The 18,759-nt window shown below is 36.5% G+C and overlaps 1 long non-coding RNA gene across 1 annotated transcript in view; it reads right to left on the minus strand.

Annotated features, from left to right (window-relative positions):
* Positions 1-1,397: 1,397 nt before the first annotated feature.
* LOC140597939 (uncharacterized) overlaps positions 1,398-18,759 on the minus strand; it is a 369,700-nt gene continuing 352,338 nt past the window's right edge. The window contains exons 4-5 of the long non-coding RNA XR_012000007.1: positions 3,428-3,463; positions 1,398-1,508 (exon numbers count right to left, since the gene is read on the minus strand). This is a non-coding gene — a long non-coding RNA (uncharacterized lncRNA). The remainder of the gene's footprint in view (positions 1,509-3,427; positions 3,464-18,759) is intronic.

The raw sequence follows: 18,759 nt of genomic DNA on the forward strand, positions 1-18,759 counted from the left end.
AGTACCCAATAAGTCCTGTCTGCAAAAGTGTTAGTCTAGAGCAGATACTTTATTTGTGCCTTTTTTTTAAAGATTTTATTTTATTATTTATTCATGAGAGACAGAGGGAAAGAGGGAGAGAGAGAGGCAGAGACACAGGCAGAGGGAGAAGCAGGCTCCATGCACCGGGAGCCTGATGTGGGATTCGATCCTGGGTCTCCAGGTTCGCGCCCTGGGCCAAAGGCAGGCGCTAAACCGCTGCGCCACCCAGGGATCCCTAGAGCAGATACTTTATATATACAGTTGACGCTTCAGCAATACAGGGGTTAGGAACACTGACATCTGTGTAGTTGAGAATCTGCATGTAACATTTCACTCCCCACAAGTTAACTGCTGATGTACTATTGTTGACTGGAAGTCCTACTGATAACATAAACAGTTGATTAACACATATTTTATATGTATTATATACAATATTCTTATAATAAAGTAAGCTAGAGGAGAAAATATTAAGAAAATCATAAAGGAGAGAAAATACATTTACAATATTTATTGGTACCGTAAGTTTATATCATCTGTTTACAAAATAAATTATCTGTTAGTAGCTACATCAATGGTGTCTTCATGATACAGAACACTGTAGATTACACATATTAATAACACTACACAACAAAAATTAAAATATGAAAAGGAAATTTATATTTATTTGCATTATGTATATAATGATCCAAGCATTGATAACAAAGAAGCAGCAATATTATTGCTTTATGGGAGACTGATGTAACCAATATGTTTGTTTCATGGTAGCCTAGCCTATACATTAATGAATGTATTGTTATAAAATTTTTATGGCATGTAGTATTAGAGTCATATTTATAATACAGTATTGAAAACATTGTTACATTTAGAAAAATCATTTGTGATGATAGGTTGATACCCAGTTTCTCCAATTATGACAGAGAGAGATATTGTATGGTAATGTGATCCTTTGAAAGCAAAGCTATAAAACAGTAACAAAACTAACACATTATTAGCTTTATATTGAATATCACTCACCTTATGCCTATGTGAGGGTAGGCTATCCGCTTCCATACACATCCTGCCCATGATGTTCTAGACACTGAGTACTTAGGTGGTGGTGATGACACAGAAGCGTGTCCTACAGTTGTCACTGTAGAGTTAGTATATTTCCACACGAAGACACATACACAGCAGGTAAGTTTAACTATACAGCATGATGATTACTTACTATTCTTTTTTTTAATATGTATTTTATTTTTTTTAACTTTTATTTATTTATGATAGTCACACACAGAGAGACAGAGAGAGGCAGAGACATAGGCAGAGGGAGAAGCAGGCTCCGTGCACTGGGAGCCCGACGTGGGATTCAATCCCGGGTCTCCAGGATGGCGCCCTGGGCCAAAGGCAGACGCTAAACCGCTGCACCACCCAGGGATCCCGATTATTTACTATTCTTTAAGTGGAAGTGGGTCATCATAAGGGTCTTTGTCCTTGTTATGTTCAGGAAGCTGAGGAGGAGGATAAAGAATATGGGTCAGTCTTGTCTTGGGTAGCAAAGGTGAAGGAAGTAGAGGCAATGTAAAGGGAGGCAGGAGAGACACAGCACATTCAGTGTAACTTTATGGAAATACCTCATAATTTCTGTCTGACTTTTGCTTTTTCATTTCTCTCAAAATGTTTGTATACAGTATCAATCCTCCTTCCACTGAACAGTTTCATTTCAGTGCCTATATCATAAAAGGGTCCAAGTCTTAAAAGAAGTCTAAAGATTGAAGAATCAGAACCTTTCTACCATATTGGTTATTGTCAGTTTTTTTCTGGCACTGCTTTTTCTACATCTTTTCCTCATTATCTGGCACTGGTTCAGAAGCACTCATCTCCAGCAAGTCATCTTGCTGATGACTGGAGTCATCTCTGTGGTGGTGTCTATTAGCTCTTAAACTTCTACACAATCCATATCTTGAAACTCTTTGCCCCCCACCATTTTTTGCCATATCCTCAATCTCTTGCATAATTTCTTTGATTGTCTCTGTCAAAAATCCTATAAAGTCATGCACAACATCTGGACACAGTTTTCTCCAGAAGGAATTTACTGTTTTGTGTTTGATGGCTTTCATGGCTTTTCTATAACAATGATGACATCTTTATTGGTATCATCCTTCAAGACTTTCATGATGTTCTCACTTTCAGTCTTCTTTCCCATAATGTTGACAATTCCATAGAGTCCTTGTGTAACTAACCTTAAAGATTCTTATGACCCACTGATCTAGATGCTGAATTAGAGATTATTGTTTTAGGGGCAAATAGACCAACACTATTTGTGTTGAATTAATGGGGTTCTGATTGGTTTGGGCATTGTCCAATATAACAAGAACTAAAAAAGGCAGTTCCTTACTAGCAAAGTACTTCTTGACTTCAGGGACAAAGCATCTATGGAAGCACTGCAGAGAAAGGGTTCTCATTGTCTATGCCTCCCTGTTATACAACCAAAAGACTGGCAGCTGGTGTTTTTATTTTCCCATCTAGGCTGAATGCTTATCAGCTTTGTAGATAAGGGCACCTCTGATCACAAACCCAACTACATTTGCTCAAAATGGTAGAGTTAGCCTATCCTTTCCTGCCTTGAATGCTGTGCTTACTTCTCTTCCTAATAAATGTCTTCTGATATTTTTTTTATCCTGAATAGGATACTTTCATCTGCATTAAAAAAAAACCTGTTGCAGGCAGATATCCTTTCTCAATGATATTCTTTCTGGCATCTGGGAACTTGTTTGCTGCCTCTTGGTTCACAGAAGCTGTTTCTGCTATCTTGACATTTTTTAAGCCAAACCTTCTTCTAAAATTATCAAACCATCCTTGGCTGGCATTAAATTCTTCAGCTTTAGATCCTGCACTTTCCTTTTGATTTAAGTTGTCATCTAAGGACTTGTTTTTTTCTCTAATCATATTAGACTCTAGGTATGCCTTTCTTATAGCAGTCTTGCACCCACATAAAAATTACGTTTTCAATATGAGATGAAAAGGTATTTTGCAATAAGCGTAAGGGTTTTGCATTTGCTAAAGTAGCTGCAGTGACCTCTTCACAAATTGCCTTTTCTTTTTCTACAATGGTTCTTAGGCTAGATTCATTTACCTTGAAATGGTGGACAGCTGCAACTGCAGACCTCACTCAGTGTACATACATATTAAATGATTCGACTTGTTGTAATGTTGTAAGTTTTCTCTGCTTCTTGGAAGCACCTCCAGAATCACTAGGGGCACTTCATATGGGTCCCATAGTGTTGTTCATAGTCTATAGTATTATTGCATCAAACACAATGAAAAATACACGAAAATCACAAGACATGCCTCTTTACTGTGATGATACACCATTACTGGGGAGACATATTGCTGTGGCAGAGATGATTCACTTTAAACAAATACTTACAGTAGTTGAGTTCACCACAACAGCAAGAGGAGGTACCTATGAAGTACAGAAGGATAATAAGTGTAATAATACTGTAATAACAGTAGTGCTACAGTTAATTATATGGTTAATTTTATGCATTTATAATACTGCATGTGTACATTCGTTTATGTTTTTCTTGACTTTGGATGGCACTGTATCATTACAGTCTGTGTTTATGTTTGTAAGTTTTGATAAATTTCAACTTTTTATACTAGATTTATGCATATGTTATGATAGTAAATGATAAAAAAGACAAATATCTACCTATATTTTACTCATTCATGACATGCCTAACATTTTTCTTAATTTTAAAAAGATTTCTTTGCTAGCAGCTTGTTTGTGACTTTTGTCAAATTGTCCTAAATCTACAAAAACTTTTCCAGTAGATTTATTTTTTAAAAATCTACATGTAAGTGGATCCATGCAGTTCACACCTATGTCTGGCTTTTTTGTCCTTGAAGTAATTGTACTGTATGAGGGGGACCATGAGACACTATAAGAAACTTTAAACATGAGGCAATTCTGACTCTATCCTCCAACCAATCTGTTGATCATTTGGCTTCCCATGTAACTTGTCCATACAACAGAAACTGTGCTGTTTAAACTAACTCACACATTCTATTCCCCTTGTGGAAGCAGAGTTTTGAAAGTAATATAATTTGCCACATACTTCCTCACCCAATTCTCAGACATAAGCCATTTCACAAATTCAGAATCTCTTGAATGAAAGGTAGTCCAAGATTCAGTATCCTGAACATTTCACCCATCCTTTCTCAAAGGGACCTACTGCTATTTCCAAGGGAAAGGGAAACACTGACATATTTGAGGAATGTTGACAAATGTGTTTGAGACTATATTAATTCTTTAGGAATTAAACCTCCACTATAGTTCATCCAGAAGAATACTATCAAGGAATATTAAAGATTTTTCTTTAGTCCATCTCATAGAGGACCAAATGGGTTTAAGGATCCACACTGTGGTCATTTCTCAGTTTCTTAAAACACGGTTGCTACATACATACTTGATTGTTGTATGAATCCCTGCTTTCACTTCCCAATCTATGGGGTAAGGCCTACTGTGGTAAAAATGACCAATCAGAAACCTTTATAGTTGCCACCACTACTCCTCAAAACATGCACACATATGATCACAAAATAGTAAGTCAAAAGCAATAAATTGCATTACTTGAGGAATTAAAAATTATTCATAGTATCAAAGATATGAAATATGGACTAGTATTACCTACAACATTATGCTTAGCTGTTTGGCCTCTGCAGCAGAAATGTCTCAGAGAATTAGATTGGATTCTCATATACTTAATCAGGTAGTGACTTCAACTTCAGTTGCTATTCCAAACATTGTCTATCTATTAGTGTAAATCAACAGGGGCTCTAGCCTCTGGTTTACAGCTATTGATCTGGCAAATGCCTTTTTGCTTTATACCAATTAGCAAAGTCAGTCAGGTACAGTTTTCATCCACTTGATTTGGGTAATGGTTCATTTCACTGTCTTAGTTCAGGCTTAACAATTTTCTGGCTTTCTGTCATAATCTAGCATGCAGGAATTTTACTTATTTTGATGTCATCCCACATGGCATCATATTGGTCTACAAATGAATGATACAATACCAATCAGATCTATTCAATGGGAGTAATATGTTAAGAAACATGTGTGTCACAGAGTAAGAGATAAAAATCTAAAAATATCCAGGGTTCTTTGATCTTGTTGAGAATTTTAGAGGTTCACTGAGTCTAGGGCATAGCTATGTATACATTCCAACCTGAAATATCAGCTACACCTTTTAGTTCCATTAATAACAAAGAGGAACAATACCTGGAGGGTGTCTTTAGATCCTAGATCAAGAGACACCATATTCAAAAGTGTTTTTTCATTTATGAAACAATCTGTAGGATTGGCTGTTTAGATGAAGTCCAGAGAAAGAAGAGGGTCTTCAGTTGGATCAGGCTGGATTTCAGGCTGTCTTTCTGTTTAGGCTAATGACCTGACTTAAGGTACCCAAGTATCTGTTACTGATCAGGATGCTGTACTGAGCTTTTGATAGACTCTAATAAGATTATCATAACATGGATAACCAGAGGTTGAAAAGAAATATCACAAAATTATTTTTCTATTGAGACATAGTTCCTGCTAGTTATAGGAACTGGTAGAAATGGATACTTAATAGTTGGATAATGCTTATTACTGATTCTGCAACCTAAGCAAACCTTCTAGTCATTAACCAGGCATTTACTGCTCATAAATTTAAGTATGCAGAGAAGCTCTATTTTTTTTTTCTGAAAAGTTCTATTTCTCATGGACCTGAAGTAGTATGTATAAGAAGAAAATCTGTATGTCCTTAAGGTACAAGCAAGTTAGGTGAACTGTTAACTGACTTTCTTTGCATTTACATTGACTACATTGCCACTTCTCCATTAACACACCCATGGCCTCATAGAGATTTTCCTCCATCAGATTACTAAGGGGAAAAAAAATGGAGCTCCATTACTGAGTATATTGCATGATATGCTGATGTTGGCTAGAAACCAATGTAGCATTAAAACCCCCCTCAGTGGTGGCCCTAAACAATACTATGGAAAGGAAACATTTTCAGCAAGCAGAACATGGAACATGCATTTTGTTGAGCACTTTTTCTGGGAAGAGAGGTAGCCTGAAATAGTCTATAATGATACATAGACAGTGGCTAACAGTTTGAGAAAATGGTCAGAGATGTGGGAGAAACGATATTGAAGAACAGTTTGTAGATAGACCCCTTGAGATGGGCACAGAGTGTGAGAATATTTATATCTCGCCTGAATGCTTATCACAGGCTATCCCCTTCGTGGAATAGTCTCAGTACTCGGATGTTGAAGATGACACGTTCTGTGAGTACCATACATAGTCCTTTCCTACCTATTTAGTGCTCAATCAAAAGGTTTATGAATAAAGTGGCCAGTGCTACATGGACAGAGACATTGCCTGGAATTTCCCTCACCATGACTGACCTGGATGCCAAAAGTGCTGAGGGCCTCACCTGGTAACAACAGAGACCCAGTGCTGACAGATCACCATCGATCTAGTGGCAGGTAGCTCACACATAGACCACTTTCATCATGATTTTTCCCAGCTGAAATAAACACCTAGTACATGAATTTTTCTTCACTATTCAGAATGTTTCTCCCAACACCTCATCTCTGAATTTATTAACACTCTCTTCACCATCATGGTCTTATACACATCTTTGCTTCTGAGAAGGGAACTTACTTTACAGCAAAAAGAAGTCAGCCAATAAGATCAATCCTTTGTGATTTACTTCTCTATGTACCCTGTAATCCAGAAGCAACATCCTTGTCAGGAAACATGGAAAAGTTACTAAGGGCTCAGTTGTAGAGCTGACTAGATAGATACTGACACTTAGTAGGGTAGGAAAGCTGACCCTATTAGTTGTAGTATATGCTTTGAACCAATGACCAGTACCTCTTATCTTTTCCATGTAACCTAGAGGCTGAAATAAGAGAAGTTATTTTATTTTGCCTAGCAGACAATTTGCAAAACTTGCATTTTGTTCCCACATGTTTCCATGCAGGAAAGTGTGAGGTCTCACTTTTCAAGGTAAAAAATCAACTAGATACACAAAAACTCTTTGACCAGGAAATACAAAATTATTCTAATGAACCAGAAGCTGAGAGTTGCCACCTGTATGTTTTGAGTTCCCTCTGCCACTGAATCAGTAGGCAGAGAATAAGCTGCAGTAAAGAATCTTAGTTAACAAGGGAAAATATTGCCACACAAATAAGTTTGAATATGTCTGGAACCAGGAGGCTTATCAAGGTTTACTTCCATGTAGAGTAGTGAATGTTAATAGAAAATCATAGCAGCCTATCAGAGACTTAATTTCAATGGGTGAGACCCTTGAGGAATGAAGATTTGGATTGCCCCCACATAAAAACAATCATGAGCATCTAAGGTGCTGCCTGTGGATAAAGATGGGTAATGAGAAAAGGAAGTTTTCATGTATAGTTGTTTTCTTGACTGAACCCTTATTATTATAATGATTCTTTTTAGTTTTTTGACTTAAAATTTCAGAAAATAGGATACTTCCAGACACTTCTGAATATTACAATACTGCCATGTATACTAATTTTTGAGTCCTTCACTTGCTAGCCTTCACTTGCTGTGAACTGTGTGAAATGATAGCAACAGTGGTACTACGAATATCCATGAACCATGATCCTGTTTTCCTGTCTGGAAAATGAGATGGTTAGATTAGATTATGTCTTTTTTTTTTCAGCTTTAAGGTTTTATAATATTTGACGAGTATGAGGACAAAATCCAGTATAGTAATGATGAGTGCATTTACTTTTACCTCTCATTAAATCCCCCTGGTATGATTTTTTTTCCTTAGTTCTTGAGGGAACTTTTTGGCTTTTATCCAAGTGAGAATTTTCAGAGCTAGCATACCAACCAACTTCCTGAAACTAATTGGAATAAAGCTAGATGGTTGACCTTTGAGGCTAACACAAAGTGAATGAAATTCAACACCTGTGTTCTAATCCAACAATGTGGCTGACAAAGAAAGGTAAAGATTCAAACAACTGAGTAAATGCATTTAAAACAATGGCTTTTCATTTTTGCAACTTTATTAGCAACCTGTGCTATAGGCTTCAGAATGGTTTGAAAGCTTCTTAAGTAGTTTTTTTTAACTGTGGGTGAGCATATGAATAAGAATGGAATTAGGCAGAATTGAATAAAGCCCAAGATCCAGTCCCTGAATATTTTTACTTGAATCCCAGCCTGGAGCTCCTTAAATGCCAGTTGATTAGTTTGTTGACTGACTTGAGGCTTAGGATATGAAAGCATGATATGAAGGGAGGCTACGGACCGAAGTGCATTTGTATCCCTCCTGTTTCCCTTTGGCTCTAGTGCCTGAAAATACAATTCTGTGTTGCTCATTTTCCCTATTTCTAAATAATTTCCATTCTGCATTGTCAAGATTAAATGAGATAGATATTGTCTATAAAGTGATTTCTATAGTGCTGTAGTGCCTGGCATATAACAGAGGTCAGTTAATAGGGAGGAAAAAAAGAAAAACAACAAAACAGCTTCCTCACAGGAGATTTCAAAACAAGCGTAAAAATAGAGGAAATGATTTGAGTGAAGAGAGAGTTTAAGCTACACCTAAAGTGCAATTGTTTGTGGTACCACTAACCAAGATGGTAGAAGCACAAATGAAGGCCAGTGGTGAGGCAAGTTAAAACTTAGTGCCCCCACTGGTGGAAAAAGAGCCAGATAGGATACACCCAGAAAGCTCAAATAGCCCTCATTTATCAGGTAAATGGTATGTTCATCTGCAAGTGGTCACAGAGAATAAAGGATATTTTGGATGTAATTTTCAGGTTTTATTCATATGTTTGGCATCATGTAGAGACTAATCAAGCAGACTATAACCCTATTTAAAAATGAATACATCTCTGGCTAGAGCAATGAATAAATATTAGAAAGAAATGAAATCAGTCTTTCTCCTTTTTTTCCCCCTTGATCCATAGGGGATGCCTGGAGATCTAAAGTCCTGCCAGTGAATTGGATGTTAGCTAAGCATTGAGTTTTCAAATAATAGTCTTACACAACTATTCATAGAATTATTTTTATTTTCTAATGTCCTAGGGATTCTCCCAGGAGTTAACTGAGCTCAGCCAATTATCCTCCACCCCTTTTACCTCCACCCAGATTGGATGGAAGGGGCAGTGTACTAATGTTCAGTTATTGACCTCATCCTCAATAGCATCTAATTATAGCATTACACTGTTAATTCAGACCTTCAGATAATTCATATCAGCTAAAGTTTGTTTTTGTTCCTTTGATGAATAAAGCAGTTTCTAAGTAATTTAATTATCTAGAGTAAAAAGGAAGAGTTTATCTTTAGTATCCTTGCCTGCCCACTTAGTAGCATCATTTACCCACCAACATTATGAATCACCAATTAAAGACTGTTTTATTCTTTTCTTTATGAATTTTAATTTAATTGTATGTGTGTTTCCCAGGTTGGCTTTCTTGATTTGTTTAGAATTTGTAAAATTTAAAGCTTAAAAAAAAAAGGTTGGGAGGAGCCTCTGGATCTCATCAAGGTTATAAATGCAATGTTGAGTAAGAATTGCTCTGCATGTATTAGATGTAGATATATAGCTAAATAACATCCTTACACATCTCAGCAGTGCTTCAGCTCTTTAACTGCATGCCTATGTGCACATGACAATCATTATTAGCCATAGCCTAATTATACCACAATCACTGAATCTGAGAAAGCTAATTATAGAATCAGTGAAATCAGACTGAACAGAAAAAAGCTGAAACAGTGCTTCATTTTTGCAAAGAAAAAAGTCTAATTTATTATGCATCTGTACATTCCTGTGAAGTAAACTGGTTTTACTTTTTTCTTGTGTTCCTAGAATTCACTCAGGAAGATAGACACAGAACCAACATTAAAATACTGAGAACTCAGTCAGCAGACTTTCCAGGTAACTCTTCCTATATTTTTAAATAACCAGTCAGCTTGTGTTTAAAAAGTAGGGTTTCCTGTATGCTTCGATTCTGTGCCAGCACCATGGGAAACAGACAAAAAATGTATATCAATTTAGCAATTATTTTACAGGTATCTGGGCAAAAATTCTGGTGTGATTATAGAGTCTCCAAACAGTCATCAATTTATTCAGTGTACATTCAACAAAATATATTTAACAATATGTGTTACTTCCTCACTTCTCAGAGCCGGGGGGAATAACAGTGCTCAATAAGACCAAGTCCTTTCTCTAATGGGACTTACCTTTTAGCCGAGTAAGGAACTAAGTTGTGTTAGGTCTACAAGTAAAAATAGAATAAGAAGTCAGAGAATGTTGTGTACCTTGAGAAGTAGGGTGGACGTTTGAGTAGAAAAGCTACATTCAGTAAATTGTGAGCCATTGAAAGATCTTGGAAAGGACTTTCCCAATATAGGGGAAAAAATATAAATGTCATGAAATGAGAAATAACTTCATATTTTCTCAGAACAACAAGATGAAGTCTTGAGAGTAGATTTGTGCAGGTTAAATACATAAGGAGTTTGGATTTTAGTCTGATTCTACTGGGATTTCACTGTGGTGTTTGAAACAGGGAATTGAAAAAAATAAATAAACAGGGTATTGAACATAACATTTTTCCAATTTTAATTGTTTAGGTATAGCCTACCTACAAAATTTACCCTTTTTAAAAGGGTATTGTTCTGCTTATTTTGACATACACAGGTCATTGTGTCATATCATCATAATCAAGATATACAATAGTTCCACCACCCAAAAGAATGGACCTTTCTGCTTTGTAGTAACCTCCACCCTCACTAAATCTTTTTACTTGACTACTGTTTGACCTTTTCAGAATATCCTGTAAGTTGAATTATATAGTATGTAGCCTTTGATTCTGACTTTTTTCACCTGGCATAATGCATTTGAGAGCCATCCATGTTGTTGAGCGTATTAGTATTTTGTTTTATTACTGAATTATGTGCTGGTAAGTACATATACCACAATTTATCTGTTTCCCAGTTTTTCCTGAGTTTCCTTCCCTATTTACAAAATAGTCTATTGTAAAGACCCACATGCAGGTTTTTGTGTGAACATATGCTTTCATTTCACTTGGGTCAATACAAAGAAGTAGGATCACTAGCATGTACAAGTATGTATTTAAATGTAGTAGTTTCACCATTTTGCATTCTCATGAACAATGCCTGAGTTCCAGGTGTTTTGCATTTTCACCCACACAGGGTTTTGTCTTTTTTGATTGTTGCCTTTCAGAATTTGTTTTTAACATATCACTCTAGTTGAAGAACAGAAAATGATTATATTAAGCAAGGATGGAATACAAAAAAGCAGTGAAGAGGTTTACTGCAGTAGTCAAGATGACAGCTGATAGAGCTGTGACTCAAGATAGCCATGACATAGATAATAAGAAACACCAGTCTCGGGATATAAGTTGAAGATAGATTTGAAAGGACTTGCCCAGGAATTAGACATTAAGTGTGAGGAAAGAAAAGGAACCTGGGGCAATGCGATAAGTGGAATCCACTGAGGAAGAATAGATTTGGAAATCAAGAGTCTCCTTTAGACATGTTGTATTTGAGATGCCTCTTAAACATGCATGATAAAATGTCAAGTAATTAGACGATTATACAAAACAAAGTCCAAAGCAATGATCTGAGCCAGACATACGAGTTGGAGACTTACATTTGGGAGTTACCAGGTCTTTGTGATATTTAATACCTTTGTATGGAATAAGATTGCCTAGAAAGGATTTATGGGAAAGTGAACCTTCTGTCATCATAATGATTAGAATTTAAGAAGAAAAGGAGGAGATTGCCATGGTTAACTCGTAGAAAATGATCATTGGCATTAGAATTCCACGGGGCAATTTTACCATCTAGTCCTTGCTTTGGGCCATTGTCAATTATGTAGACAAAAGGCATACAAGTTCAGATAGCACAAGATTAGGTAGTTCTCAAGAAAAATCCTCAGATTTTGGTGGTGGGTGCTTGGCTGTCCTTCTTTGTCCTCCTCAAACACTTGTTGAAGTTACTTAAATATGAACGAAGAAATGGCTCAGTCACAGCATGAAAGCAGAAGGTCAATCTGAACTCCTATGGACTGAAATCAAAAACTTTTTGGTAGGATGACTAAAAGGCAGACCTGAGTAAGGAGGTTCACATCTTGAGCACCTGAACAAAGAATACTTCTTATTCATGCTCAGTGTTTTCCATAGCACAGAAAATATTGTAAAAGTAATGTAAATTATAGACATGGAAGTATGTGGAAGATATCAGCTTTGGTGTTAGGCAGGTTGGATTCAAATACCCTGTCTGCCGCTCTAGGATCTCAGTAGAGCCCCAGAGTGATATTTTAATGTCAGGTCATATCAGTCTCCTATTCAGAATCCTTTGGCTTTCTATCTCCCTAAAATAAAAAGTCCTTACAAGGTCTTAGAATACCCAACCTAATTGGTGTGTTCCCATTACCTCTGATGTAGCCTACTATAACTTTCCCCTTCTCTCATTTCCTTTCAGATACAATACACATGCTAATTACAGAGCACTGGTAGGCACATTAAACCTCAGATTCTTTGAAATGTTGTCCCTTCTCCCTGGAATGTTCTCCTCCAAGGCATCCTTATGGCTCTTGCCCTTAGCTCCTTTGGGACTTTGCCTCAAGTTATCTTCTTGGTAAGCCTCTTTCCTCAGTCCTTTATAGGATAACAGCATCCCTCTACCCACTTTCTCTGCCTGACCTCACATCAACTGACATATATTTATAACTCAAATGCATTTATGTGAATACATATGGAAGACGTTAAATTTAAGTATATATATTTACATTATATACATATTTAAATTTTATGTGTTCCATTTCCCACTAATACATAAACTCCCTAATGGAATGATTTCATTTGTCTTATTTACTGCCATATCTTCAGGAACCAGAAGAGTCTGGCACATAATTAGCATTCAGTAAATATGTATTGGATAAATGAATTAAATAATGCACAACAGTCACCACACACAGTGTCTAGATTTAAGGCTACTGCAAGTGAATGTGTGGCATTATTGGTGTTATCATCATTAATAGTTTTTCCATTAAATTTCCTAAATCTCAAGTGCAATCAAATTTTGAGATATTCATGTACATCTGTCTTATCCATCTTTATCAAAAACTGAATAGTTAGATTTTTCACTTTGGCTACCTTGAGGTCTAGGAAATCTCTCAGAACTGGGAGTGGCTTCTGGAGCAGGATACTGCATCTACAACGTATCATGAGCTATGTTTTGCATAGGTATGCTTCTGAGGGGTGTTTCTTTCTGTGCTATAAATGAGCTGGGCTTGCAGAACACACACATCACATCTTTCTTATAAGTCTGCTAAATCACCAGATATGTCTCTTAGGTAGTAAAATTGGATCCCAGAAACAGGGGTGTTATGTACCAGCCTATTAACCACTGAGCTTGGTCCCTTCCCCAGCTCCGAGCTGTTAAGAGGTTCTGACTTTCACATGTAAAGTGTTTCCCTCTCATAGATTGTAACATATAAACTGTGTGTCTTAACAAATACAAAAGTCTTGCCATAAAATAAAGATAATAATGTAAAGGCTAATATTTATAGTGAGCTTGGCACTCTGCTAGGGTCTTCTGATTGATCATATCTTGCAACTAATATGTCTGACAAGAGCTCAGATTAAGTAGGAAAGGCCCATTTTTGGCATAAGTGCAACCTTGAAGCAAGAAGAAGAATCAGAGGAGTAGGTTCAGAAATCTGGTGTCTGACTAGATAAGGTGCTTGTGGTAACTTCCTGGCAAGGTTTTAGAATTTCAGAAGCAAAAGTCCAATGAATCTCTGTTTTTGATTATCACTTTCTACTTGCAGTTGCAGTCACCTTCCCTCTAAAGCCCATTTTCTTATAAGGGCAAACGGAAAAATACATTAGAGTATATTTACTCTGTATTAGTTTTCCTATTGCTTCTGTAATAAATTATTACAATTAGCATAAAACAACTGAAATTTATTATCTTACTATTTCAGAAGCCAGAAGTCCAAAATGCATTTCATTGGGCTAAAGTCAAGGTGTCAGCAGGGCTTATTCCTTCTGGAGGTTCTAGGGGAGACTCCTCCTCTACTTTTCCCAACATCTGGATGCTACCCCATTCCTTGACTCCCAAAGCCAGCAGCATAGCATCTTCAAAGGTCTCTCTAGCTCTTCTGCCTTCCTCTTCCATTTATAAGGACGCTTGTGATTTCATTGATCCCACTTGGATAATCCAGGATAATCTCCCTCTCTCAAAGCCAGCTGATAATTTAACAGTGCACAGGTGCTAGAGATTGACATGGGCCAAAAAGCATGACTCAGGTGGTCACCGGAGCTGTTGGCGTTCATCTGGTGACAATGAGAGAAGTCAGGATGATGCTGACTATAGAAGGGGAAGAGTAGACAGTAAGAAAATGAAATAGGTCCTTGTTATTATTCTTAAAATGTTAAATGATGCTTTTCCTGAAATTTACTTTCTTTATAGATATTTTTAAAATATGAAAAATTCCATTTTCTCTCTTGTTTAAGTCAATTTGAGTTGAAAACTGATGTATGTTCTTACGCAAAACACTCAGTGAATACATTATTTGGGAGATGTGATGATACCGGAGCATTTAGATGTAGACAGTTATTCTCTGAGAATTCAATTTTGTTCAAGTTCAGCTTTAAGGGTTTTTATCATAACAATACTTGGAAATCATCTCTACGTTCTACTAACGTTGTACCTTTTCCTTCTACATAACCTCATATGTTTGATATTTTAAGCCTGTTAATAGGAAAATTCAGATCAATAGATTTTAACCTTTCTTCAGAGTATTATACTCTATGCTTTTTACTATGGCTATTTAAATTTTTTTTTCAGTGTCCCCTTATTTCTACATTGTTAATTAGGCCCTTTGGTAAAACTGTTATAACAATTCACTGCTCCTTTCTGCAAAGATTTATTGAACATCTAGTATGTGACTGGTGTGCCAGGTACTATTTATTTTATTATAGGTTCAGGGAAAGTAAATTGGAAAAGATTCCTGCTTCCATGAAATTTATATTCTAATAATGGTAAAGATATATAAATAGATAAAACAAAATAAATGAAAGTAACTTTAAAATGATAAGTGCTATGAAAATATAGCATCTTAGTACCCTTTTGCAATAATAAAAATTTGCAGCATATCAACTGAAACCCGAGTAGCTTGTAGGGAATTTATTTTTATCTGGGAATGGTCTGGGGTCAAGGTAATTCAAAGTGGGTTCAAAACAGTCAGATGCATAACACAGAGCAGTCCTTAATATATGTGGTCAACTTCAATGATAATAATGTCTCTACACTGGTTTGTTCTTTGTGATAAAAATTCCACACTAATGCAGGCATGTATGATCATGGAAAATATGTGCCAAGGGATCGGGTGATATGGAAATTTTTATATTATATGCTGCCTTATGACACCAGTCTAATCCTAATCTCAATAATAAGGTTTCCTTATTAAAACAAATCAGTGATTTTATGTTGTTAATACTGTACACAGACTAGTGTCCAAATGTTAGCTTCACAACCCCTACCTTTTAATTTGACCAAATTTGAGTGGTAAAAGCAGTTTTACTATTTTGGCATAAACTACTGACTGACCATTTAAATTATGAATTTCACATATAAAATGTAAATAATATCGAAAAAATATACAGCCTTGGCTTTAGGCTGTAGGGACTGGCATAGTTCTGTCTTGCTATGCTAGAGGTTTAAGAAAGCAGGTAAAAACAAAAGAGGCCTTTTAGGTTTTGTATTTGGAACTGGCAAGCTCTTATACTTGTATACTATTGGCCAAAAAAAATCATATGGACAAGCCAAAAGAGCAGAGATAAACACTGCTTGAAGATGAAGCTTTGGAAAGGAAAAGATGCTGGGAAGTTGAGTATTCGGGGCCAATAATTTGGTTTATCACACAGACTTATATGATGGAGAAGGATTGGGCTGAAGGGTGATAGTTTACATGAGTATTTAGGTGAAGACATCTCTGAGGTGAGAAATGAATGATGAAGAGACAACCATGGGAAGAGGTAAATGGAGAACATTTTTGTAGTAAATGGCTATGAAATCGGAGTCGTTCCAAAATTGCCAAATGATGGTGTTACCAATCAATCGATCATTGAACTGCTAATTCAGGAAATAGTGAGTGGGCCCTGGCAGTGCCGGGGCCAACTGCTCTGAGTCACAAAGCCGGAGGGTGCTGGCCAAATCAGAATCACAGCTCCTGGCTGGATTTGCCAACATCATTGCCCAACAAACTCAGATAAATTCTTGGCAAGAGCAGCTCATCATTCAAGAGAGGAGGGTTTGGAAAAGAGAAAGGGAGAAATTTTTTTCAGGTATAGACAGATGGGGGAGGTGACAGGTAACAACTGACCTCTCCACTGGCAAGATGGACACCTACAGCATTAAAAGAAGAGATTGGGGGAGGTACATACAAGAGAGCAGGCAGGGAGTATGTGATCATAGCGGCAGGGCACAGGGGGTCAGTGTGTGTTCAGCCCACAATTGTAGGGAGGGAAGTAGACATGTGGGATGTGGTCTTTTAGGCACTCCATGGCTATCAGAGCTTTTCTGGCCTGGCAGTTCAAATGTTCAGGTCATTGCAAAACATCTTTGTCAATGCCTCAAAAAAGTGCAATAGGAAACAAGAACAGTGGGTCTCAGGTAGAGCATCAGTTAAGCAGTCTTGTCTATTTCTCATTTTGACTCTTGAGGTCTACAGTTGAGCAAGTGGGCTCAATGACAATGGGAAGATCAGAATGGTTGAAGCATGGTAAACAAGAGAAAAAGGTTATAGAAGACATTAAAGATGTAGGCAGAGGCCAAATCATTGAGACCCTTGTAGTTCACATATTAATATTAAATTTTATTCAAATTATAATGTGACCCACTGGAGTATTTTAAGCAGAGAAAGATAATGGTATCAGTTATATTTTTAGGATATCACCTTGGCTGCTCTGTGGAAAGTTAGTCACAGAGTCAAGAGAGGAAGCAGGGAGAAATATTAGAGATTATTGTAGTGTTCTATGTTGAGGACAATAGAGTTTACACTAAAATGGTAACAGTAGTTATAAAGAGAAGTGCACTGATGATGCAGTGTATTCTGTAGCCAGGTCCTGTAAGTCTTGTTGATAATAGGATTGCAGCTATTTGTAGGAGTGAAAAAAGTGAAGGGAAAAAATGTCATTTGGAAACTGGTTGCCATTTATTTAGACAAGAAAGGGGTTTTGTATTCATGTGAAATAGTATTATAGTTCTAAACACGTAATATGAATGTAAGTTTCTTTTTCTGTTTTGTTTTAACTTGGATTGAATAAAAGAGTTCATTTCAGTTGGATTAGATTTTGGTTAAGTAGAAGAAATTTCAATGGCTTGTAGGCCTTATTTTTTAAACTTCTTATAACAAAGGTCTTCCTTCAGAATTCCAACTAGAACTCTAGATGACAAGCAGATAAATAAGAAATTAAAATTTGTTAGTATCAGTTCAGCCATGCACATAGATTTGGGTCTCATGACTCTGTTTCACTCCAATTGTCAAAGCAAATGTGTTGGTCATCAATTGATCATGATATAGTACAGGTCAGGAATGTCAAGAGAGGCAGAAATGACATATTGCTAAGAGGCTGTATATGTGGGCCACAAAGGCAAACACAGCCCATTTTGTAGGAGGCACTAAAGAAGCACTAAAAAGTTCAGCTGTCTATCAGAATTCTATAAAGGGACAGCTATAGCAGAATAATATATGCTTGTTATTAGTACCACCAAATTCAATGCCATTTTAATGGGCTAATTCTAGATAACATCCCAAATGAGTTCCAGGCAACAATGAGAAAGTAACCATGGAAAGATGAGACAGGGTGTTTTAAAAGCAGTTTTTAAGATTCACCCTCTGTCCCAGGGGTTTAATGGTCCAAATTAAAAATTAAACACAAAAACATGGATGGGAAAATATACTTAGAAAACTCTTTAATGGCAAATAATAAGCACAGAAATGTTGCAGTGGTCAGAAAGAAGTTGCTAAACACCTGATGGCTGCTAGTGACTTGTCTGGTTCTAGTAGCTCTTCCTTGTCTAAAAGGACTGTTGTCTCTAAGCATAAAATGCTAAGCATACCTTTCCACTAAAGTTTATCAGAGTCTTCATCCCATGAAATGTATATTTGTAAAGTTGTGAAACTTTAGCATTCTGCAACTTTATTTTATTTTTTATGTAACAGTTATGTTCATACCTAAATGGCACCAAAATACTAAACATATTTAAGAGAAAAGTCTTAAATAAAACTGTGTTTAGTCTTGAGAAACTCACTTCTCATGACATTCTAGATTATTTTGGGGGTAGTCCTCTTGGCTCTTCATATGGGTGATGGTTTTGCTTGGTAGATATTATGGGTAGTCAAAAACTTGTGACAATGAAAGAATTTGAAAAAATGAATAATAATGTTTAATTTTAAGTTCTTCATTGAAAGCAGTCATGGGCTAAGCATTTTAGATAAATTATCTCATATTATTCTCATAAAATTCCAGTTGTAGGGCTGGAAAGGAATCATGTTGGGGGAACGGCACCAAGAATCATGCTCCCCATTGACTGTGCAGCTAAATGACAATCATTCACAGTGTTCAAGGAATTCATAGAATTCCAGTTACCTTGAGCTGAAGCTGAAAAAACCTTAGATTTAGTTCTCATCATTGATTAG

Source organism: Vulpes vulpes, chromosome 2 (assembly GCF_048418805.1).
Source record: "Vulpes vulpes isolate BD-2025 chromosome 2, VulVul3, whole genome shotgun sequence".
In the NCBI taxonomy this organism is placed as follows: Eukaryota; Metazoa; Chordata; class Mammalia; order Carnivora; family Canidae; genus Vulpes; species Vulpes vulpes.